Source organism: Cyanistes caeruleus, chromosome 4, assembly GCF_971803275.1.
Source record: "Cyanistes caeruleus chromosome 4, bCyaCae1.hap1.1, whole genome shotgun sequence".
In the NCBI taxonomy this organism is placed as follows: Eukaryota; Metazoa; Chordata; class Aves; order Passeriformes; family Paridae; genus Cyanistes; species Cyanistes caeruleus.
In genome coordinates this window covers 69,059,175-69,084,193 of record NC_141704.1, presented here as the reverse complement: position 1 = coordinate 69,084,193, position 25,019 = coordinate 69,059,175, and positions in this window count along the sequence as shown.

Sequence of the window (25,019 nt, the reverse complement as noted above, 5' to 3'; positions counted from 1 at the left end):
GCGGGGGAAAGCGCGAGCGCTGCGGGCAGGCGAACCTTCTGCTGCTCCCTACTGCTGTTGCTGCTCTCTGCGACAACAATTTTACTTTCCCTGGGACTCCCAGATGCAGAGAAATGCCCTGCACAGCGCAGAAACCTGTCACACCATGGGTGGAATAGGGTGCTGCAAATCCGTGCTTGTGTCAGTGGCAGGGGTGAGCTGCACAAACATGTGCTGTCCTGTCACACGTTCTCCTCGCCAGACGCAGTGCAAAAGCTTTCTGCTTGCATTAAGAGCAAGAAAGGCAGAAGCCAGGACTCCGGAGCTCAGAGAAGGTAACCGCAAGAGGCGAGCCTCCTTCGGCAGAAGCTGCTTTCCGGAGCTATTGGCAACCGGCCAAGGAACCATGTGTGTCAGAGGGAGAGTGCCGGTCAGAGCGCGGGCGGGGGAAAGCGCGAGCGCTGCGGGCAGGCGAATAAGGAAGGTGTTGAACAGGCATGTGGCACGGGAAACTTTCAGACTACAAGTGGAACGTAGATGCTGCTCAGCGGCTTGCTGACAAGTCTCTAGTTGTCTTGTAGAAGAAGTACGGGCAAGACTTCCTTCTGCTCATCCCTACTGCTGTTGCTGCTCTCTGCGACAACAATTTTACTTTCCCTTGGACTCCCAGATGCAGAGAAATGCCCTGCACAGCGCAGAAACCTGTCACACCATGGGTGGAATAGGGTGCTGCAAATCCGTGCTTGTGTCAGTGGCAGGGGTGAGCTGCACAAACATGTGCTGTCCTGTCACACGTTCTCCTCGCCAGACGCAGTGCAAAAGCTTTCTGCTTGCATTAAGAGCAAGAAAGGCAGAAGCCAGGACTCCGGAGCTCAGAGAAGGTAACCGCAAGAGGCGAGCCTCCTTCGGCAGAAGCTGCTTTCCGGAGCTCTTGGCAACCGGCCAAGGAACCATGTGTGTCAGAGGGAGCGTGCCGATCAGCGCGCTGGCGGGGGAAAGAGCGAGCGCTGGGGGCAGGCGAATAAGGAAGGTGTTGAACAGGTATCTGGCAGGCGAAACTTTCATATTGCAAGTGGAACATAGCTGCCGCTCGCACGCTTGCTGATTAGTTGCTAGATGTCGTGTGGAAGTAGTACTGAAACGACTTCCTTCTGCTGCTCCCTACTGCTGTTGCTGCTCTCTGAGGCAACAATTTTACTTTCTCTTGGACTCCCAGATGCAGAGAAATGCCCTGCACAGCGCAGAAACCTGTCACACTAAGGGTGGAATAGGGTGCTGCAAATCCGTGCTTGTGTCAGTGGCAGGGGTGAGCTGCACAAACTTGTGCTGTCCTGTCACACGTTCTCCTCGCCAGACGCAGTGCAAAAGCTTTCTGCTTGCATTAAGAGCAAGAAAGGCAGAAGCCAGGACTCCGGAGCTCAGAGAAGGTAACCGCAAGAGGCGAGCCTCCTTCGGCAGAAGCTGCTTTCCGGAGCTCTTGGCAACCGGCCAAGGAACCATGTGTGTCAGAGGGAGCGTGCCGATCAGCGCGCTGGCGGGGGAAAGAGCGAGCGCTGCGGGCAGGCGAATAAGGAAGGTGTTGAACAGGTATCTGGCAGGCGAAACTTTCATATTGCAAGTGGAACATAGCTGCCGCTCGCACGCTTGCTGATTAGTTGCTAGATGTCGTGTGGAAGAAGTACTGAAACGACTTCCTTCTGCTGCTCCCTACTGCTGTTGCTGCTCTCTGCGGCAACAATTTTACTTTCTCTTGGACTCCCAGATGCAGAGAAATGCCCTGCACAGCGCAGAAACCTGTCACACCATGGGTGGAATAGGGTGCTGCAAATCCGTGCTTGTGTCAGTGGCAGGGGTGAGCTGCACAAACTTGTACTCTCCTGTCACACGTTCTCCTCGCCAGACGCAGTGCAAAAGCTTTCTGCTTGCATTAAGAGCAAGAAAGGCAGAAGCCAGGACTCCGGAGCTCAGAGAAGGTAACCGCAAGAGGCGAGCCTCCTTCGGCAGAAGCTGCTTTCCGGAGCTCTTGGCAACCGGCCAAGGAACCATGTATGTCAGAGGGAGAGTGCCGGTCAGAGCGCGGGCGGGGGAAAGCGCGAGCGCTGCGGGCAGGCGAATAAGGAAGGTGTTGAACAGGCATGTGGCACGGGAAACTTTCAGACTGCAAGTGGAACGTAGATGCTGCTCAGCCGCTTGCTGACAAGTCTCTAGTTGTCTTGTAGAAGAAGTACGGCCACGAGTTCCTTCTGCTGCTCCCTACTGCTGTTGCTGCTCTCTGCGACAACAATTTTACTTTCCCTTGGACTCCCAGATGCAGAGAAATGCCCTGCACAGCGCAGAAACCTGTCACACCATGGGTGGAATAGGGTGCTGCAAATCCGTGCTTGTGTCAGTGGCATTGGTGAGCTGCACAAACATGTGCTGTCCTGTCACACGTTCTCCTCGCCAGACGCAGTGCAAAAGCTTTCTGCTTGCATTAAAGAGCAAGAAAGGCAGAAGCCAGGACTCCGGAGCTCAGAGAAGGTAACCGCAAGAGGCGAGCCTCCTTCGGCAGAAGCTGCTTTCCGGAGCTCTTGGCAACCGGCCAAGGAACCATGTGTGTCAGAGGGAGAGTGCCGGTCAGAGCGCGGGCGGGGGAAAGCGCGAGCGCTGCGGGCAGGCGAACCTTCTGCTGCTCCCTACTGCTGTTGCTGCTCTCTGCGACAACAATTTTACTTTCCCTGGGACTCCCAGATGCAGAGAAATGCCCTGCACAGCGCAGAAACCTGTCACACCATGGGTGGAATAGGGTGCTGCAAATCCGTGCTTGTGTCAGTGGCAGGGGTGAGCTGCACAAACATGTGCTGTCCTGTCACACGTTCTCCTCGCCAGACGCAGTGCAAAAGCTTTCTGCTTGCATTAAGAGCAAGAAAGGCAGAAGCCAGGACTCCGGAGCTCAGAGAAGGTAACCGCAAGAGGCGAGCCTCCTTCGGCAGAAGCTGCTTTCCGGAGCTATTGGCAACCGGCCAAGGAACCATGTGTGTCAGAGGGAGAGTGCCGGTCAGAGCGCGGGCGGGGGAAAGCGCGAGCGCTGCGGGCAGGCGAATAAGGAAGGTGTTGAACAGGCATGTGGCACGCGAATCTTTTAGACTGCAAGTGGAACTTAGCTGCTGCTCAGCCGCTTGCTGACAAGTCTCTAGTTGTCTTGTAGAAGAAGTACGGGCAAGACTTCCTTCTGCTGCTCCCTACTGCTGTTGCTGCTCTCTGCGACAACAATTTTACTTTCCCTTGGACTCCCAGATGCAGAGAAATGCCCTGCACAGCGCAGAAACCTGTCACACCATGGGTGGAATAGGGTGCTGCAAATCCGTGCTTGTGTCAGTGGCAGGGGTGAGCTGCACAAACATGTGCTGTCCTGTCACACGTTCTCCTCGCCAGACACAGTGCAAAAGCTTTCTGCTTGCATTAAGAGCAAGAAAGGCAGAAGCCAAGACTCCGGAGCTCAGAGAAGGTAACCGCAAGAGGCGAGCCTCCTTCGGCAGAAGCTGCTTTCCGGAGCTATTGGCAACCGGCCAAGGAACCATGTATGTCAGAGGGAGAGTGCCGGTCAGAGCGCGGGCGGGGGAAAGCGCGAGCGCTGCGGGCAGGCGAACCTTCTGCTGCTCCCTACTGCTGTTGCTGCTCTCTGCGACAACAATTTTACTTTCCCTGGGACTCCCAGATGCAGAGAAATGCCCTGCACAGCGCAGAAACCTGTCACACCATGGGTGGAATAGGGTGCTGCAAATCCGTGCTTGTGTCAGTGGCAGGGGTGAGCTGCACAAACATGTGCTGTCCTGTCACACGTTCTCCTCGCCAGACGCAGTGCAAAAGCTTTCTGCTTGCATTAAGAGCAAGAAAGGCAGAAGCCAGGACTCCGGAGCTCAGAGAAGGTAACCGCAAGAGGCGAGCCTCCTTCGGCAGAAGCTGCTTTCCGGAGCTCTTGGCAACCGGCCAAGGAACCATGTGTGTCAGAGGGAGCGTGCCGATCAGCGCGCTGGCGGGGGAAAGCGCGAGCGCTGCGGGCAGGCGAATAAGGAAGGTGTTGAACAGGTATCTGGCAGGCGAAACTTTCATATTGCAAGTGGAACATAGCTGCCGCTCGCACGCTTGCTGATTAGTTGCTAGATGTCGTGTGGAAGTAGTACTGAAACGACTTCCTTCTGCTGCTCCCTACTGCTGTTGCTGCTCTCTGAGGCAACAATTTTATTTTCTCTTGGACTCCCAGATGCAGAGAAATGCCCTGCACAGCGCAGAAACCTGTCACACTAAGGGTGGAATAGGGTGCTGCAAATCCGTGCTTGTGTCAGTGGCAGGGGTGAGCTGCACAAACTTGTGCTGTCCTGTCACACGTTCTCCTCGCCAGACGCAGTGCAAAAGCTTTCTGCTTGCATTAAGAGCAAGAAAGGCAGAAGCCAGGACTCCGGAGCTCAGAGAAGGTAACCGCAAGAGGCGAGCCTCCTTCGGCAGAAGCTGCTTTCCGGAGCTCTTGGCAACCGGCCAAGGAACCATGTGTGTCAGAGGGAGCGTGCCGATCAGCGCGCTGGCGGGGGAAAGAGCGAGCGCTGCGGGCAGGCGAATAAGGAAGGTGTTGAACAGGTATCTGGCAGGCGAAACTTTCATATTGCAAGTGGAACATAGCTGCCGCTCGCACGCTTGCTGATTAGTTGCTAGATGTCGTGTGGAAGAAGTACTGAAACGACTTCCTTCTGCTGCTCCCTACTGCTGTTGCTGCTCTCTGCGGCAACAATTTTACTTTCTCTTGGACTCCCAGATGCAGAGAAATGCCCTGCACAGCGCAGAAACCTGTCACACCATGGGTGGAATAGGGTGCTGCAAATCCGTGCTTGTGTCAGTGGCAGGGGTGAGCTGCACAAACTTGTACTCTCCTGTCACACGTTCTCCTCGCCAGACGCAGTGCAAAAGCTTTCTGCTTGCATTAAGAGCAAGAAAGGCAGAAGCCAGGACTCCGGAGCTCAGAGAAGGTAACCGCAAGAGGCGAGCCTCCTTCGGCAGAAGCTGCTTTCCGGAGCTCTTGGCAACCGGCCAAGGAACCATGTATGTCAGAGGGAGAGTGCCGGTCAGAGCGCGGGCGGGGGAAAGCGCGAGCGCTGCGGGCAGGCGAATAAGGAAGGTGTTGAACAGGCATGTGGCACGGGAAACTTTCAGACTGCAAGTGGAACGTAGATGCTGCTCAGCCGCTTGCTGACAAGTCTCTAGTTGTCTTGTAGAAGAAGTACGGCCACGAGTTCCTTCTGCTGCTCCCTACTGCTGTTGCTGCTCTCTGCGACAACAATTTTACTTTTCCTTGGACTCCCAGATGCAGAGAAATGCCCTGCACAGCGCAGAAACCTGTCACACCATGGGTGGAATAGGGTGCTGCAAATCCGTGCTTGTGTCAGTGGCATTGGTGAGCTGCACAAACATGTGCTGTCCTGTCACACGTTCTCCTCGCCAGACGCAGTGCAAAAGCTTTCTGCTTGCATTAAAGAGCAAGAAAGGCAGAAGCCAGGACTCCGGAGCTCAGAGAAGGTAACCGCAAGAGGCGAGCCTCCTTCGGCAGAAGCTGCTTTCCGGAGCTCTTGGCAACCGGCCAAGGAACCATGTGTGTCAGAGGGAGAGTGCCGGTCAGAGCGCGGGCGGGGGAAAGCGCGAGCGCTGCGGGCAGGCGAACCTTCTGCTGCTCCCTACTGCTGTTGCTGCTCTCTGCGACAACAATTTTACTTTCCCTGGGACTCCCACATGCAGAGAAATGCCCTGCACAGCGCAGAAACCTGTCACACCATGGGTGGAATAGGGTGCTGCAAATCCGTGCTTGTGTCAGTGGCAGGGGTGAGCTGCACAAACATGTGCTGTCCTGTCACACGTTCTCCTCGCCAGACGCAGTGCAAAAGCTTTCTGCTTGCATTAAGAGCAAGAAAGGCAGAAGCCAGGACTCCGGAGCTCAGAGAAGGTAACCGCAAGAGGCGAGCCTCCTTCGGCAGAAGCTGCTTTCCGGAGCTATTGGCAACCGGCCAAGGAACCATGTGTGTCAGAGGGAGAGTGCCGGTCAGAGCGCGGGCGGGGGAAAGCGCGAGCGCTGCGGGCAGGCGAATAAGGAAGGTGTTGAACAGGCATGTGGCACGCGAATCTTTTAGACTGCAAGTGGAACTTAGCTGCTGCTCAGCCGCTTGCTGACAAGTCTCTAGTTGTCTTGTAGAAGAAGTACGGGCAAGACTTCCTTCTGCTGCTCCCTACTGCTGTTGCTGCTCTCTGCGACAACAATTTTACTTTCCCTTGGACTCCCAGATGCAGAGAAATGCCCTGCACAGCGCAGAAACCTGTCACACCATGGGTGGAATAGGGTGCTGCAAATCCGTGCTTGTGTCAGTGGCAGGGGTGAGCTGCACAAACATGTGCTGTCCTGTCACACGTTCTCCTCGCCAGACACAGTGCAAAAGCTTTCTGCTTGCATTAAGAGCAAGAAAGGCAGAAGCCAAGACTCCGGAGCTCAGAGAAGGTAACCGCAAGAGGCGAGCCTCCTTCGGCAGAAGCTGCTTTCCGGAGCTATTGGCAACCGGCCAAGGAACCATGTGTGTCAGAGGGAGCGTGCCGATCAGCGCGCTGGCGGGGGAAAGCGCGAGCGCTGCGGGCAGGCGAATAAGGAAGGTGTTGAACAGGTATCTGGCAGGCGAAACTTTCATATTGCAAGTGGAACATAGCTGCCGCTCGCACGCTTGCTGATTAGTTGCTAGATGTCGTGTGGAAGTAGTACTGAAACGACTTCCTTCTGCTGCTCCCTACTGCTGTTGCTGCTCTCTGAGGCAACAATTTTACTTTCTCTTGGACTCCCAGATGCAGAGAAATGCCCTGCACAGCGCAGAAACCTGTCACACTAAGGGTGGAATAGGGTGCTGCAAATCCGTGCTTGTGTCAGTGGCAGGGGTGAGCTGCACAAACTTGTGCTGTCCTGTCACACGTTCTCCTCGCCAGACGCAGTGCAAAAGCTTTCTGCTTGCATTAAGAGCAAGAAAGGCAGAAGCCAGGACTCCGGAGCTCAGAGAAGGTAACCGCAAGAGGCGAGCCTCCTTCGGCAGAAGCTGCTTTCCGGAGCTCTTGGCAACCGGCCAAGGAACCATGTGTGTCAGAGGGAGCGTGCCGATCAGCGCGCTGGCGGGGGAAAGAGCGAGCGCTGCGGGCAGGCGAATAAGGAAGGTGTTGAACAGGTATCTGGCAGGCGAAACTTTCATATTGCAAGTGGAACATAGCTGCCGCTCGCACGCTTGCTGATTAGTTGCTAGATGTCGTGTGGAAGAAGTACTGAAACGACTTCCTTCTGCTGCTCCCTACTGCTGTTGCTGCTCTCTGCGGCAACAATTTTACTTTCTCTTGGACTCCCAGATGCAGAGAAATGCCCTGCACAGCGCAGAAACCTGTCACACCATGGGTGGAATAGGGTGCTGCAAATCCGTGCTTGTGTCAGTGGCAGGGGTGAGCTGCACAAACTTGTGCTGTCCTGTCACACGTTCTCCTCGCCAGACGCAGTGCAAAAGCTTTCTGCTTGCATTAAGAGAAAGAAAGGCAGAAGCCAGGACTCCGGAGCTCAGAGAAGGTAACCGCAAGAGGCGAGCCTCCTTCGGCAGAAGCTGCTTTCCGGAGCTCTTGGCAACCGGCCAAGGAACCATGTATGTCAGAGGGAGAGTGCCGGTCAGAGCGCGGGCGGGGGAAAGCGCGAGCGCTGCGGGCAGGCGAACCTTCTGCTGCTCCCTACTGCTGTTGCTGCTCTCTGCGACAACAATTTTACTTTCCCTGGGACTCCCAGATGCAGAGAAATGCCCTGCACAGCGCAGAAACCTGTCACACCATGGGTGGAATAGGGTGCTGCAAATCCGTGCTTGTGTCAGTGGCAGGGGTGAGCTGCACAAACATGTGCTGTCCTGTCACACGTTCTCCTCGCCAGACGCAGTGCAAAAGCTTTCTGCTTGCATTAAGAGCAAGAAAGGCAGAAGCCAGGACTCCGGAGCTCAGAGAAGGTAACTGCAAGAGGCGAGCCTCCTTCGGCAGAAGCTGCTTTTCGGAGCTCTTGGCAACCGGCCAAGGAACCATGTGTGTCAGAGGGAGAGTGCCGGTCAGAGCGCGGGCGGGGGAAAGCGCGAGCGCTGCGGGCAGGCGAATAAGGAAGGTGTTGAACAGGCATGTGGCACGGGAAACTTTCAGACTACAAGTGGAACGTAGATGCTGCTCAGCGGCTTGCTGACAAGTCTCTAGTTGTCTTGTAGAAGAAGTACGGGCAAGACTTCCTTCTGCTCATCCCTACTGCTGTTGCTGCTCTCTGCGACAACAATTTTACTTTCCCTTGGACTCCCAGATGCAGAGAAATGCCCTGCACAGCGCAGAAACCTGTCACACCATGGGTGGAATAGGGTGCTGCAAATCCGTGCTTGTGTCAGTGGCAGGGGTGAGCTGCACAAACATGTGCTGTCCTGTCACACGTTCTCCTCGCCAGACGCAGTGCAAAAGCTTTCTGCTTGCATTAAGAGCAAGAAAGGCAGAAGCCAGGACTCCGGAGCTCAGAGAAGGTAACCGCAAGAGGCGAGCCTCCTTCGGCAGAAGCTGCTTTCCGGAGCTCTTGGCAACCGGCCAAGGAACCATGTGTGTCAGAGGGAGCGTGCCGATCAGCGCGCTGGCGGGGGAAAGCGCGAGCGCTGCGGGCAGGCGAATAAGGAAGGTGTTGAACAGGTATCTGGCAGGCGAAACTTTCATATTGCAAGTGGAACATAGCTGCCGCTCGCACGCTTGCTGATTAGTTGCTAGATGTCGTGTGGAAGTAGTACTGAAACGACTTCCTTCTGCTGCTCCCTACTGCTGTTGCTGCTCTCTGAGGCAACAATTTTACTTTCTCTTGGACTCCCAGATGCAGAGAAATGCCCTGCACAGCGCAGAAACCTGTCACACTAAGGGTGGAATAGGGTGCTGCAAATCCGTGCTTGTGTCAGTGGCAGGGGTGAGCTGCACAAACTTGTGCTGTCCTGTCACACGTTCTCCTCGCCAGACGCAGTGCAAAAGCTTTCTGCTTGCATTAAGAGCAAGAAAGGCAGAAGCCAGGACTCCGGAGCTCAGAGAAGGTAACCGCAAGAGGCGAGCCTCCTTCGGCAGAAGCTGCTTTCCGGAGCTCTTGGCAACCGGCCAAGGAACCATGTGTGTCAGAGGGAGCGTGCCGATCAGCGCGCTGGCGGGGGAAAGAGCGAGCGCTGCGGGCAGGCGAATAAGGAAGGTGTTGAACAGGTATCTGGCAGGCGAAACTTTCATATTGCAAGTGGAACATAGCTGCCGCTCGCACGCTTGCTGATTAGTTGCTAGATGTCGTGTGGAAGAAGTACTGAAACGACTTCCTTCTGCTGCTCCCTACTGCTGTTGCTGCTCTCTGCGGCAACAATTTTACTTTCTCTTGGACTCCCAGATGCAGAGAAATGCCCTGCACAGCGCAGAAACCTGTCACACCATGGGTGGAATAGGGTGCTGCAAATCCGTGCTTGTGTCAGTGGCAGGGGTGAGCTGCACAAACTTGTACTCTCCTGTCACACGTTCTCCTCGCCAGACGCAGTGCAAAAGCTTTCTGCTTGCATTAAGAGCAAGAAAGGCAGAAGCCAGGACTCCGGAGCTCAGAGAAGGTAACCGCAAGAGGCGAGCCTCCTTCGGCAGAAGCTGCTTTCCGGAGCTCTTGGCAACCGGCCAAGGAACCATGTATGTCAGAGGGAGAGTGCCGGTCAGAGCGCGGGCGGGGGAAAGCGCGAGCGCTGCGGGCAGGCGAATAAGGAAGGTGTTGAACAGGCATGTGGCACGGGAAACTTTCAGACTGCAAGTGGAACGTAGATGCTGCTCAGCCGCTTGCTGACAAGTCTCTAGTTGTCTTGTAGAAGAAGTACGGCCACGAGTTCCTTCTGCTGCTCCCTACTGCTGTTGCTGCTCTCTGCGACAACAATTTTACTTTCCCTTGGACTCCCAGATGCAGAGAAATGCCCTGCACAGCGCAGAAACCTGTCACACCATGGGTGGAATAGGGTGCTGCAAATCCGTGCTTGTGTCAGTGGCATTGGTGAGCTGCACAAACATGTGCTGTCCTGTCACACGTTCTCCTCGCCAGACGCAGTGCAAAAGCTTTCTGCTTGCATTAAAGAGCAAGAAAGGCAGAAGCCAGGACTCCGGAGCTCAGAGAAGGTAACCGCAAGAGGCGAGCCTCCTTCGGCAGAAGCTGCTTTCCGGAGCTCTTGGCAACCGGCCAAGGAACCATGTGTGTCAGAGGGAGAGTGCCGGTCAGAGCGCGGGCGGGGGAAAGCGCGAGCGCTGCGGGCAGGCGAACCTTCTGCTTCTCCCTACTGCTGTTGCTGCTCTCTGCGACAACAATTTTACTTTCCCTGGGACTCCCACATGCAGAGAAATGCCCTGCACAGCGCAGAAACCTGTCACACCATGGGTGGAATAGGGTGCTGCAAATCCGTGCTTGTGTCAGTGGCAGGGGTGAGCTGCACAAACATGTGCTGTCCTGTCACACGTTCTCCTCGCCAGACGCAGTGCAAAAGCTTTCTGCTTGCATTAAGAGCAAGAAAGGCAGAAGCCAGGACTCCGGAGCTCAGAGAAGGTAACCGCAAGAGGCGAGCCTCCTTCGGCAGAAGCTGCTTTCCGGAGCTATTGGCAACCGGCCAAGGAACCATGTGTGTCAGAGGGAGAGTGCCGGTCAGAGCGCGGGCGGGGGAAAGCGCGAGCGCTGCGGGCAGGCGAATAAGGAAGGTGTTGAACAGGCATGTGGCACGCGAATCTTTCAGACTGCAAGTGGAACTTAGCTGCTGCTCAGCCGCTTGCTGACAAGTCTCTAGTTGTCTTGTAGAAGAAGTACGGGCAAGACTTCCTTCTGCTGCTCCCTACTGCTGTTGCTGCTCTCTGCGACAACAATTTTACTTTCCCTTGGACTCCCAGATGCAGAGAAATGCCCTGCACAGCGCAGAAACCTGTCACACCATGGGTGGAATAGGGTGCTGCAAATCCGTGCTTGTGTCAGTGGCAGGGGTGAGCTGCACAAACATGTGCTGTCCTGTCACACGTTCTCCTCGCCAGACACAGTGCAAAAGCTTTCTGCTTGCATTAAGAGCAAGAAAGGCAGAAGCCAAGACTCCGGAGCTCAGAGAAGGTAACCGCAAGAGGCGAGCCTCCTTCGGCAGAAGCTGCTTTCCGGAGCTATTGGCAACCGGCCAAGGAACCATGTATGTCAGAGGGAGAGTGCCGGTCAGAGCGCGGGCGGGGGAAAGCGCGAGCGCTGCGGGCAGGCGAACCTTCTGCTGCTCCCTACTGCTGTTGCTGCTCTCTGCGACAACAATTTTACTTTCCCTGGGACTCCCAGATGCAGAGAAATGCCCTGCACAGCGCAGAAACCTGTCACACCATGGGTGGAATAGGGTGCTGCAAATCCGTGCTTGTGTCAGTGGCAGGGGTGAGCTGCACAAACATGTGCTGTCCTGTCACACGTTCTCCTCGCCAGACGCAGTGCAAAAGCTTTCTGCTTGCATTAAGAGCAAGAAAGGCAGAAGCCAGGACTCCGGAGCTCAGAGAAGGTAACTGCAAGAAGCGAGCCTCCTTCGGCAGAAGCTGCTTTCCGGAGCTCTTGGCAACCGGCCAAGGAACCATGTGTGTCAGAGGGAGAGTGCCGGTCAGAGCGCGGGCGGGGGAAAGCGCGAGCGCTGCGGGCAGGCGAATAAGGAAGGTGTTGAACAGGCATGTGGCACGGGAAACTTTCAGACTACAAGTGGAACGTAGATGCTGCTCAGCGGCTTGCTGACAAGTCTCTAGTTGTCTTGTAGAAGAAGTACGGGCAAGACTTCCTTCTGCTGCTCCCTACTGCTGTTGCTGCTCTCTGCGACAACAATTTTACTTTCCCTTGGACTCCCAGATGCAGAGAAATGCCCTGCACAGCGCAGAAACCTGTCACACCATGGGTGGAATAGGGTGCTGCAAATCCGTGCTTGTGTCAGTGGCAGGGGTGAGCTGCACAAACATGTGCTGTCCTGTCACACGTTCTCCTCGCCAGACGCAGTGCAAAAGCTTTCTGCTTGCATTAAGAGCAAGAAAGGCAGAAGCCAGGACTCCGGAGCTCAGAGAAGGTAACCGCAAGAGGCGAGCCTCCTTCGGCAGAAGCTGCTTTCCGGAGCTATTGGCAACCGGCCAAGGAACCATGTGTGTCAGAGGGAGAGTGCCGGTCAGAGCGCGGGCGGGGGAAAGCGCGAGCGCTGCGGGCAGGCGAATAAGGATGGTGTTGAACAGGCATGTGGCACGGGAAACTTTCAGACTGCAAGTGGAACGTAGATGCTGCTCAGCCGCTTGCTGACAAGTCTCTAGTTGTCTTGTAGAAGAAGTACGGCCACGAGTTCCTTCTGCTGCTCCCTACTGCTGTTGCTGCTCTCTGCGACAACAATTTTACTTTCCCTTGGACTCCCAGATGCAGAGAAATGCCCTGCACAGCGCAGAAACCTGTCACACCATGGGTGGAATAGGGTGCTGCAAATCCGTGCTTGTGTCAGTGGCATTGGTGAGCTGCACAAACATGTGCTGTCCTGTCACACGTTCTCCTCGCCAGACGCAGTGCAAAAGCTTTCTGCTTGCATTAAAGAGCAAGAAAGGCAGAAGCCAGGACTCCGGAGCTCAGAGAAGGTAACCGCAAGAGGCGAGCCTCCTTCGGCAGAAGCTGCTTTCCGGAGCTCTTGGCAACCGGCCAAGGAACCATGTGTGTCAGAGGGAGAGTGCCGGTCAGAGCGCGGGCGGGGGAAAGAGCGAGCGCTGCGGGCAGGCGAACCTTCTGCTGCTCCCTACTGCTGTTGCTGCTCTCTGCGACAACAATTTTACTTTCCCTGGGACTCCCAGATGCAGAGAAATGCCCTGCATAGCGCAGAAACCTGTCACACCATGGGTGGAATAGGGTGCTGCAAATCCGTGCTTGTGTCAGTGGCAGGGGTGAGCTGCACAAACATGTGCTGTCCTGTCACACGTTCTCCTCGCCAGACGCAGTGCAAAAGCTTTCTGCTTGCATTAAGAGCAAGAAAGGCAGAAGCCAGGACTCCGGAGCTCAGAGAAGTTAACCGCAAGAGGCGAGCCTCCTTCGGCAGAAGCTGCTTTCCGGAGCTCTTGGCAACCGGCCAAGGAACCATGTGTGTCAGAGGGAGCGTGCCGATCAGCGCGCTGGCGGGGGAAAGAGCGAGCGCTGCGGGCAGGCGAATAAGGAAGGTGTTGAACAGGTATCTGGCAGGCGAAACTTTCATATTGCAAGTGGAACATAGCTGCTGCTCGCACGCTTGCTGATTAGTTGCTAGATGTCGTGTGGAAGTAGTACTGAAACGACTTCCTTCTGCTGCTCCCTACTGCTGTTGCTGCTCTCTGAGGCAACAATTTTACTTTCTCTTGGACTCCCAGATGCAGAGAAATGCCCTGCACAGCGCAGAAACCTGTCACACTAAGGGTGGAATAGGGTGCTGCAAATCCGTGCTTGTGTCAGTGGCAGGGGTGAGCTGCACAAACTTGTGCTGTCCTGTCACACGTTCTCCTCGCCAGACGCAGTGCAAAAGCTTTCTGCTTGCATTAAGAGCAAGAAAGGCAGAAGCCAGGACTCCGGAGCTCAGAGAAGGTAACCGCAAGAGGCGAGCCTCCTTCGGCAGAAGCTGCTTTCCGGAGCTCTTGGCAACCGGCCAAGGAACCATGTGTGTCAGAGGGAGCGTGCCGATCAGCGCGCTGGCGGGGGAAAGAGCGAGCGCTGCGGGCAGGCGAATAAGGAAGGTGTTGAACAGGTATCTGGCAGGCGAAACTTTCATATTGCAAGTGGAACATAGCTGCCGCTCGCACGCTTGCTGATTAGTTGCTAGATGTCGTGTGGAAGAAGTACTGAAACGACTTCCTTCTGCTGCTCCCTACTGCTGTTGCTGCTCTCTGCGGCAACAATTTTACTTTCTCTTGGACTCCCAGATGCAGAGAAATGCCCTGCACAGCGCAGAAACCTGTCACACCATGGGTGGAATAGGGTGCTGCAAATCCGTGCTTGTGTCAGTGGCAGGGGTGAGCTGCACAAACTTGTGCTGTCCTGTCACACGTTCTCCTCGCCAGACGCAGTGCAAAAGCTTTCTGCTTGCATTAAGAGAAAGAAAGGCAGAAGCCAGGACTCCGGAGCTCAGAGAAGGTAACCGCAAGAGGCGAGCCTCCTTCGGCAGAAGCTGCTTTCCGGAGCTCTTGGCAACCGGCCAAGGAACCATGTATGTCAGAGGGAGAGTGCCGGTCAGAGCGCGGGCGGGGGAAAGCGCGAGCGCTGCGGGCAGGCGAACCTTCTGCTGCTCCCTACTGCTGTTGCTGCTCTCTGCGACAACAATTTTACTTTCCCTGGGACTCCCAGATGCAGAGAAATGCCCTGCACAGCGCAGAAACCTGTCACACCATGGGTGGAATAGGGTGCTGCAAATCCGTGCTTGTGTCAGTGGCAGGGGTGAGCTGCACAAACATGTGCTGTCCTGTCACACGTTCTCCTCGCCAGACGCAGTGCAAAAGCTTTCTGCTTGCATTAAGAGCAAGAAAGGCAGAAGCCAGGACTCCGGAGCTCAGAGAAGGTAACTGCAAGAGGCGAGCCTCCTTCGGCAGAAGCTGCTTTCCGGAGCTCTTGGCAACCGGCCAAGGAACCATGTGTGTCAGAGGGAGAGTGCCGATCAGCGCGCTGGCGGGGGAAAGCGCGAGCGCTGCGGGCAGGCGAATAAGGAAGGTGTTGAACAGGCATGTGGCACGGGAAACTTTCAGACTACAAGTGGAACGTAGATGCTGCTCAGCGGCTTGCTGACAAGTCTCTAGTTGTCTTGTAGAAGAAGTACGGGCAAGACTTCCTTCTGCTCATCCCTACTGCTGTTGCTGCTCTCTGCGACAACAATTTTACTTTCCCTTGGACTCCCAGATGCAGAGAAATGCCCTGCACAGCGCAGAAACCTGTCACACCATGGGTGGAATAGGGTGCTGCAAATCCGTGCTTGTGTCAGTGGCAGGGGTGAGCTGCACAAACATGTGCTGTCCTGTCACACGTTCTCCTCGCCAGACGCAGTGCAAAAGCTTTCTGCTTGCATTAAGAGCAAGAAAGGCAGAAGCCAGGACTCCGGAGCTCAGAGAAGGTAACCGCAAGAGGCGAGCCTCCTTCGGCAGAAGCTGCTTTCCGGAGCTATTGGCAACCGGCCAAGGAACCATGTGTGTCAGAGGGAGAGTGCCGGTCAGAGCGCGGGCGGGGGAAAGCGCGAGCGCTGCGGGCAGGCGAATAAGGAAGGTGTTGAACAGGCATGTGGCACGGGAAACTTTCAGACTGCAAGTGGAACGTAGATGCTGCTCAGCCGCTTGCTGACAAGTCTCTAGTTGTCTTGTAGAAGAAGTACGGCCTCGAGTTCCTTCTGCTGCTCCCTACTGCTGTTGCTGCTCTCTGCGACAACAATTTTACTTTCCCTTGGACTCCCAGATGCAGAGAAATGCCCTGCACAGCGCAGAAACCTGTCACACCATGGGTGGAATAGGGTGCTGCAAATCCGTGCTTGTGTCAGTGGCATTGGTGAGCTGCACAAACATGTGCTGTCCTGTCACACGTTCTCCTCGCCAGACGCAGTGCAAAAGCTTTCTGCTTGCAATAAAGAGCAAGAAAGGCAGAAGCCAGGACTCCGGAGCTCAGAGAAGGTAACCGCAAGAGGCGAGCCTCCTTCGGCAGAAGCTGCTTTCCGGAGCTCTTGGCAACCGGCCAAGGAACCATGTGTGTCAGAGGGAGAGTGCCGGTCAGAGCGCGGGCGGGGGAATGCTCGAGCGCTGCGGGCAGGCGAATAAGGAAGGTGTTGAACAGGCATGTGGCACGCGAATCTTTCAGACTGCAAGTGGAACTTAGCTGCTGCTCAGCCGCTTGCTGACAAGTCTCTAGTTGTCTTGTAGAAGAAGTACGGGCAAGACTTCCTTCTGCTGCTCCCTACTGCTGTTGCTGCTCTCTGCGACAACAATTTTACTTTCCCTTGGACTCCCAGATGCAGAGAAATGCCCTGCACAGCGCAGAAAACTGTCACACCATGGGTGGAATAGGGTGCTGCAAATCCGTGCTTGTGTCAGTGGCAGGGGTGAGCTGCACAAACTTGTGCTCTCCTGTCACACGTTCTCCTCGCCAGACACAGTGCAAAAGCTTTCTGCTTGCATTAAGAGCAAGAAAGGCAGAAGCCAGGACTCCGGAGCTCAGAGAAGGTAACCGCAAGAGGCGAGCCTCCTTCGGCAGAAGCTGCTTTCCGGAGCTCTTGGCAACCGGCCAAGGAACCATGTATGTCAGAGGGAGAGTGCCGGTCAGAGCGCGGGCGGGGGAAAGCGCGAGCGCTGCGGGCAGGCGAACCTTCTGCTGCTCCCTACTGCTGTTGCTGCTCTCTGCGACAACAATTTTACTTTCCCTGGGACTCCCAGATGCAGAGAAATGCCCTGCACAGCGCAGAAACCTGTCACACCATGGGTGGAATAGGGTGCTGCAAATCCGTGCTTGTGTCAGTGGCAGGGGTGAGCTGCACAAACATGTGCTGTCCTGTCACACGTTCTCCTCGCCAGACGCAGTGCAAAAGCTTTCTGCTTGCATTAAGAGCAAGAAAGGCAGAAGCCAGGACTCCGGAGCTCAGAGAAGGTAACCGCAAGAGGCGAGCCTCCTTCGGCAGAAGCTGCTTTCCGGAGCTATTGGCAACCGGCCAAGGAACCATGTGTGTCAGAGGGAGAGTGCCGGTCAGAGCGCGGGCGGGGGAAAGCGCGAGCGCTGCGGGCAGGCGAATAAGGAAGGTGTTGAACAGGCATGTGGCACGGGAAACTTTCAGACTACAAGTGGAACGTAGATGCTGCTCAGCGGCTTGCTGACAAGTCTCTAGTTGTCTTGTAGAAGAAGTACGGGCAAGACTTCCTTCTGCTCATCCCTACTGCTGTTGCTGCTCTCTGCGACAACAATTTTACTTTCCCTTGGACTCCCAGATGCAGAGAAATGCCCTGCACAGCGCAGAAACCTGTCACACCATGGGTGGAATAGGGTGCTGCAAATCCGTGCTTGTGTCAGTGGCAGGGGTGAGCTGCACAAACATGTGCTGTCCTGTCACACGTTCTCCTCGCCAGACGCAGTGCAAAAGCTTTCTGCTTGCATTAAGAGCAAGAAAGGCAGAAGCCAGGACTCCGGAGCTCAGAGAAGGTAACCGCAAGAGGCGAGCCTCCTTCGGCAGAAGCTGCTTTCCGGAGCTCTTGGCAACCGGCCAAGGAACCATGTGTGTCAGAGGGAGCGTGCCGATCAGCGCGCTGGCGGGGGAAAGAGCGAGCGCTGGGGGCAGGCGAATAAGGAAGGTGTTGAACAGGTATCTGGCAGGCGAAACTTTCATATTGCAAGTGGAACATAGCTGCCGCTCGCACGCTTGCTGATTAGTTGCTAGATGTCGTGTGGAAGTAGTACTGAAACGACTTCCTTCTGCTGCTCCCTACTGCTGTTGCTGCTCTCTGAGGCAACAATTTTACTTTCTCTTGGACTCCCAGATGCAGAGAAATGCCCTGCACAGCGCAGAAACCTGTCACACTAAGGGTGGAATAGGGTGCTGCAAATCCGTGCTTGTGTCAGTGGCAGGGGTGAGCTGCACAAACTTGTGCTGTCCTGTCACACGTTCTCCTCGCCAGACGCAGTGCAAAAGCTTTCTGCTTGCATTAAGAGCAAGAAAGGCAGAAGCCAGGACTCCGGAGCTCAGAGAAGGTAACCGCAAGAGGCGAGCCTCCTTCGGCAGAAGCTGCTTTCCGGAGCTCTTGGCAACCGGCCAAGGAACCATGTGTGTCAGAGGGAGCGTGCCGATCAGCGCGCTGGCGGGGGAAAGAGCGAGCGCTGCGGGCAGGCGAATAAGGAAGGTGTTGAACAGGTATCTGGCAGGCGAAACTTTCATATTGCAAGTGGAACATAGCTGCCGCTCGCACGCTTGCTGATTAGTTGCTAGATGTCGTGTGGAAGAAGTACTGAAACGACTTCCTTCTGCTGCTCCCTACTGCTGTTGCTGCTCTCTGCGGCAACAATTTTACTTTCTCTTGGACTCCCAGATGCAGAGAAATGCCCTGCACAGCGCAGAAACCTGTCACACCATGGGTGGAATAGGGTGCTGCAAATCCGTGCTTGTGTCAGTGGCAGGGGTGAGCTGCACAAACTTGTACTCTCCTGTCACACGTTCTCCTCGCCAGACGCAGTGCAAAAGCTTTCTGCTTGCATTAAGAGCAAGAAAGGCAGAAGCCAGGACTCCGGAGCTCAGAGAAGGTAACCGCAAGAGGCGAGCCTCCTTCGGCAGAAGCTGCTTTCCGGAGCTCTTGGCAACCGGCCAAGGAACCATGTATGTCAGAGGGAGAGTGCCGGTCAGAGCGCGGGCGGGGGAAAGCGCGAGCGCTGCGGGCAGGCGAATAAGGAAGGTGTTGAACAGGCATGTGGCACGGGAAACTTTCAGACTGCAAGTGGAACGTAGATGCTGCTCAGCCGCTTGCTGACAAGTCTCTAGTTGTCTTGTAGAAGAAGTACGGCCACGAGTTCCTTCTGCTGCTCCCTACTGCTGTTGCTGCTCTCTGCGACAACAATTTTACTTTCCCTTGGACTCCCAGATGCAGAGAAATGCCCTGCACAGCGCAGAAACCTGTCACACCATGGGTGGAATAGGGTGCTGCAAATCCGTGCTTGTGTCAGTGGCATTGGTGAGCTGCACAAACATGTGCTGTCCTGTCACACGTTCTCCTCGCCAGACGCAGTGCAAAAGCTTTCTGCTTGCATTAAAGAGCAAGAAAGGCAGAAGCCAGGACTCCGGAGCTCAGAGAAGGTAACCGCAAGAGGCGAGCCTCCTTCGGCAGAAGCTGCTTTCCGGAGCTCTTGGCAACCGGCCAAGGAACCATGTGTGTCAGAGGGAGAGTGCCGGTCAGAGCGCGGGCGGGGGAAAGCGCGAGCGCTGCGGGCAGGCGAACCTTCTGCTGCTCCCTACTGCTGTTGCTGCTCTCTGCGACAACAATTTTACTTTCCCTGGGACTCCCAGATGCAGAGAAATGCCCTGCACAGCGCAGAAACCTGTCACACCATGGGTGGAATAGGGTGCTGCAAATCCGTGCTTGTGTCAGTGGCAGGGGTGAGCTGCACAAACATGTGCTGTCCTGTCACACGTTCTCCTCGCCAGACGCAGTGCAAAAGCTTTCTGCTTGCATTAAGAGCAAGAAAGGCAGAAGCCAGGACTCCGGAGCTCAGAGAAGGTAACCGCAAGAGGCGAGCCTCCTTCGGCAGAAGCTGCTTTCCGGAGCTATTGGCAACCGGCCAAGGAACCATGTGTGTCAGAGGGAGAGTGCCGGTCAGAGCGCGGGCGGGGGAAAGCGCGAGCGCTGCGGGCAGGCGAATAAGGAAGGTGTTGAACAGGCATGTGGCACGCGAATCTTTTAGACTGCAAGTGGAACTTAGCTGCTGCTCAGCCGCTTGCTGACAAGTCTCTAGTTGTCTTGTAGAAGAAGTACGGGCAAGACTTCCTTCTGCTGCTCCCTACTGCTGTTGCTGCTCTCTGCGACAACAATTTTACTTTCCCTTGGACTCCCAGATGCAGAGAAATGCCCTGCACAGCGCAGAAACCTGTCACACCATGGGTGGAATAGGGTGCTGCAAATCCGTGCTTGTGTCAGTGGCAGGGGTGAGCTGCACAAACATGTGCTGTCCTGTCACACGTTCTCCTCGCCAGACACAGTGCAAAAGCTTTCTGCTTGCATTAAGAGCAAGAAAGGCAGAAGCCAAGACTCCGGAGCTCAGAGAAGGTAACCGCAAGAGGCGAGCCTCCTTCGGCAGAAGCTGCTTTCCGGAGCTATTGGCAACCGGCCAAGGAACCATGTATGTCAGAGGGAGAGTGCCGGTCAGAGCGCGGGCGGGGGAAAGCGCGAGCGCTGCGGGCAGGCGAACCTTCTGCTGCTCCCTACTGCTGTTGCTGCTCTCTGCGACAACAATTTTACTTTCCCTGGGACTCCCAGATGCAGAGAAATGCCCTGCACAGCGCAGAAACCTGTCACACCATGGGTGGAATAGGGTGCTGCAAATCCGTGCTTGTGTCAGTGGCAGGGGTGAGCTGCACAAACATGTGCTGTCCTGTCACACGTTCTCCTCGCCAGACGCAGTGCAAAAGCTTTCTGCTTGCATTAAGAGCAAGAAAGGCAGAAGCCAGGACTCCGGAGCTCAGAGAAGTTAACCGCAAGAGGCGAGCCTCCTTCGGCAGAAGCTGCTTTCCGGAGCTCTTGGCAACCGGCCAAGGAACCATGTGTGTCAGAGGGAGCGTGCCGATCAGCGCGCTGGCGGGGGAAAGAGCGAGCGCTGCGGGCAGGCGAATAAGGAAGGTGTTGAACAGGTATCTGGCAGGCGAAACTTTCATATTGCAAGTGGAACATAGCTGCCGCTCGCACGCTTGCTGATTAGTTGCTAGATGTCGTGTGGAAGTAGTACTGAAACGACTTCCTTCTGCTGCTCCCTACTGCTGTTGCTGCTCTCTGAGGCAACAATTTTACTTTCTCTTGGACTCCCAGATGCAGAGAAATGCCCTGCACAGCGCAGAAACCTGTCACACTAAGGGTGGAATAGGGTGCTGCAAATCCGTGCTTGTGTCAGTGGCAGGGGTGAGCTGCACAAACTTGTGCTGTCCTGTCACACGTTCTCCTCGCCAGACGCAGTGCAAAAGCTTTCTGCTTGCATTAAGAGCAAGAAAGGCAGAAGCCAGGACTCCGGAGCTCAGAGAAGGTAACCGCAAGAGGCGAGCCTCCTTCGGCAGAAGCTGCTTTCCGGAGCTCTTGGCAACCGGCCAAGGAACCATGTGTGTCAGAGGGAGCGTGCCGATCAGCGCGCTGGCGGGGGAAAGAGCGAGCGCTGCGGGCAGGCGAATAAGGAAGGTGTTGAACAGGTATCTGGCAGGCGAAACTTTCATATTGCAAGTGGAACATAGCTGCCGCTCGCACGCTTGCTGATTAGTTGCTAGATGTCGTGTGGAAGAAGTACTGAAACGACTTCCTTCTGCTGCTCCCTACTGCTGTTGCTGCTCTCTGCGGCAACAATTTTACTTTCTCTTGGACTCCCAGATGCAGAGAAATGCCCTGCACAGCGCAGAAACCTGTCACACCATGGGTGGAATAGGGTGCTGCAAATCCATGCTTGTGTCAGTGGCAGGGGTGAGCTGCACAAACTTGTGCTGTCCTGTCACACGTTCTCCTCGCCAGACGCAGTGCAAAAGCTTTCTGCTTGCATTAAGAGAAAGAAAGGCAGAAGCCAGGACTCCGGAGCTCAGAGAAGGTAACCGCAAGAGGCGAGCCTCCTTCGGCAGAAGCTGCTTTCCGGAGCTCTTGGCAACCGGCCAAGGAACCATGTATGTCAGAGGGAGAGTGCCGGTCAGAGCGCGGGCGGGGGAAAGCGCGAGCGCTGCGGGCAGGCGAACCTTCTGCTGCTCCCTACTGCTGTTGCTGCTCTCTGCGACAACAATTTTACTTTCCCTGGGACTCCCAGATGCAGAGAAATGCCCTGCACAGCGCAGAAACCTGTCACACCATGGGTGGAATAGGGTGCTGCAAATCCGTGCTTGTGTCAGTGGCAGGGGTGAGCTGCACAAACATGTGCTGTCCTGTCACACGTTCTCCTCGCCAGACGCAGTGCAAAAGCTTTCTGCTTGCATTAAGAGCAAGAAAGGCAGAAGCCAGGACTCCGGAGCTCAGAGAAGGTAACTGCAAGAGGCGAGCCTCCTTCGGCAGAAGCTGCTTTTCGGAGCTCTTGGCAACCGGCCAAGGAACCATGTGTGTCAGAGGGAGAGTGCCGGTCAGAGCGCGGGCGGGGGAAAGCGCGAGCGCTGCGGGCAGGCGAATAAGGAAGGTGTTGAACAGGCATGTGGCACGGGAAACTTTCAGACTACAAGTGGAACGTAGATGCTGCTCAGCGGCTTGCTGACAAGTCTCTAGTTGTCTTGTAGAAGAAGTACGGGCAAGACTTCCTTCTGCTCATCCCTACTGCTGTTGCTGCTCTCTGCGACAACAATTTTACTTTCCCTTGGACTCCCAGATGCAGAGAAATGCCCTGCACAGCGCAGAAACCTGTCACACCATGGGTGGAATAGGGTGCTGCAAATCCGTGCTTGTGTCAGTGGCAGGGGTGAGCTGCACAAACATGTGCTGTCCTGTCACACGTTCTCCTCGCCAGACGCAGTGCAAAAGCTTTCTGCTTGCATTAAGAGCAAGAAAGGCAGAAGCCAGGACTCCGGAGCTCAGAGAAGGTAACCGCAAGAGGCGAGCCTCCTTCGGCAGAAGCTGCTTTCCGGAGCTCTTGGCAACCGGCCAAGGAACCATGTGTGTCAGAGGGAGCGTGCCGATCAGCGCGCTGGCGGGGGAAAGCGCGAGCGCTGCGGGCAGGCGAATAAGGAAGGTGTTGAACAGGTATCTGGCAGGCGAAACTTTCATATTGCAAGTGGAACATAGCTGCCGCTCGCACGCTTGCTGATTAGTTGCTAGATGTCGTGTGGAAGTAGTACTGAAACGACTTCCTTCTGCTGCTCCCTACTGCTGTTGCTGCTCTCTGAGGCAACAATTTTATTTTCTCTTGGACTCCCAGATGCAGAGAAATGCCCTGCACAGCGCAGAAACCTGTCACACTAAGGGTGGAATAGGGTGCTGCAAATCCGTGCTTGTGTCAGTGGCAGGGGTGAGCTGCACAAACTTGTGCTGTCCTGTCACACGTTCTCCTCGCCAGACGCAGTGCAAAAGCTTTCTGCTTGCATTAAGAGCAAGAAAGGCAGAAGCCAGGACTCCGGAGCTCAGAGAAGGTAACCGCAAGAGGCGAGCCTCCTTCGGCAGAAGCTGCTTTCCGGAGCTCTTGGCAACCGGCCAAGGAACCATGTGTGTCAGAGGGAGCGTGCCGATCAGCGCGCTGGCGGGGGAAAGAGCGAGCGCTGCGGGCAGGCGAATAAGGAAGGTGTTGAACAGGTATCTGGCAGGCGAAACTTTCATATTGCAAGTGGAACATAGCTGCCGCTCGCACGCTTGCTGATTAGTTGCTAGATGTCGTGTGGAAGAAGTACTGAAACGACTTCCTTCTGCTGCTCCCTACTGCTGTTGCTGCTCTCTGCGGCAACAATTTTACTTTCTCTTGGACTCCCAGATGCAGAGAAATGCCCTGCACAGCGCAGAAACCTGTCACACCATGGGTGGAATAGGGTGCTGCAAATCCGTGCTTGTGTCAGTGGCAGGGGTGAGCTGCACAAACTTGTACTCTCCTGTCACACGTTCTCCTCGCCAGACGCAGTGCAAAAGCTTTCTGCTTGCATTAAGAGCAAGAAAGGCAGAAGCCAGGACTCCGGAGCTCAGAGAAGGTAACCGCAAGAGGCGAGCCTCCTTCGGCAGAAGCTGCTTTCCGGAGCTCTTGGCAACCGGCCAAGGAACCATGTATGTCAGAGGGAGAGTGCCGGTCAGAGCGCGGGCGGGGGAAAGCGCGAGCGCTGCGGGCAGGCGAATAAGGAAGGTGTTGAACAGGCATGTGGCACGGGAAACTTTCAGACTGCAAGTGGAACGTAGATGCTGCTCAGCCGCTTGCTGACAAGTCTCTAGTTGTCTTGTAGAAGAAGTACGGCCACGAGTTCCTTCTGCTGCTCCCTACTGCTGTTGCTGCTCTCTGCGACAACAATTTTACTTTTCCTTGGACTCCCAGATGCAGAGAAATGCCCTGCACAGCGCAGAAACCTGTCACACCATGGGTGGAATAGGGTGCTGCAAATCCGTGCTTGTGTCAGTGGCATTGGTGAGCTGCACAAACATGTGCTGTCCTGTCACACGTTCTCCTCGCCAGACGCAGTGCAAAAGCTTTCTGCTTGCATTAAAGAGCAAGAAAGGCAGAAGCCAGGACTCCGGAGCTCAGAGAAGGTAACCGCAAGAGGCGAGCCTCCTTCGGCAGAAGCTGCTTTCCGGAGCTCTTGGCAACCGGCCAAGGAACCATGTGTGTCAGAGGGAGAGTGCCGGTCAGAGCGCGGGCGGGGGAAAGCGCGAGCGCTGCGGGCAGGCGAACCTTCTGCTGCTCCCTACTGCTGTTGCTGCTCTCTGCGACAACAATTTTACTTTCCCTGGGACTCCCACATGCAGAGAAATGCCCTGCACAGCGCAGAAACCTGTCACACCATGGGTGGAATAGGGTGCTGCAAATCCGTGCTTGTGTCAGTGGCAGGGGTGAGCTGCACAAACATGTGCTGTCCTGTCACACGTTCTCCTCGCCAGACGCAGTGCAAAAGCTTTCTGCTTGCATTAAGAGCAAGAAAGGCAGAAGCCAGGACTCCGGAGCTCAGAGAAGGTAACCGCAAGAGGCGAGCCTCCTTCGGCAGAAGCTGCTTTCCGGAGCTATTGGCAACCGGCCAAGGAACCATGTGTGTCAGAGGGAGAGTGCCGGTCAGAGCGCGGGCGGGGGAAAGCGCGAGCGCTGCGGGCAGGCGAATAAGGAAGGTGTTGAACAGGCATGTGGCACGCGAATCTTTTAGACTGCAAGTGGAACTTAGCTGCTGCTCAGCCGCTTGCTGACAAGTCTCTAGTTGTCTTGTAGAAGAAGTACGGGCAAGACTTCCTTCTGCTGCTCCCTACTGCTGTTGCTGCTCTCTGCGACAACAATTTTACTTTCCCTTGGACTCCCAGATGCAGAGAAATGCCCTGCACAGCGCAGAAACCTGTCACACCATGGGTGGAATAGGGTGCTGCAAATCCGTGCTTGTGTCAGTGGCAGGGGTGAGCTGCACAAACATGTGCTGTCCTGTCACACGTTCTCCTCGCCAGACACAGTGCAAAAGCTTTCTGCTTGCATTAAGAGCAAGAAAGGCAGAAGCCAAGACTCCGGAGCTCAGAGAAGGTAACCGCAAGAGGCGAGCCTCCTTCGGCAGAAGCTGCTTTCCGGAGCTATTGGCAACCGGCCAAGGAACCATGTATGTCAGAGGGAGAGTGCCGGTCAGAGCGCGGGCGGGGGA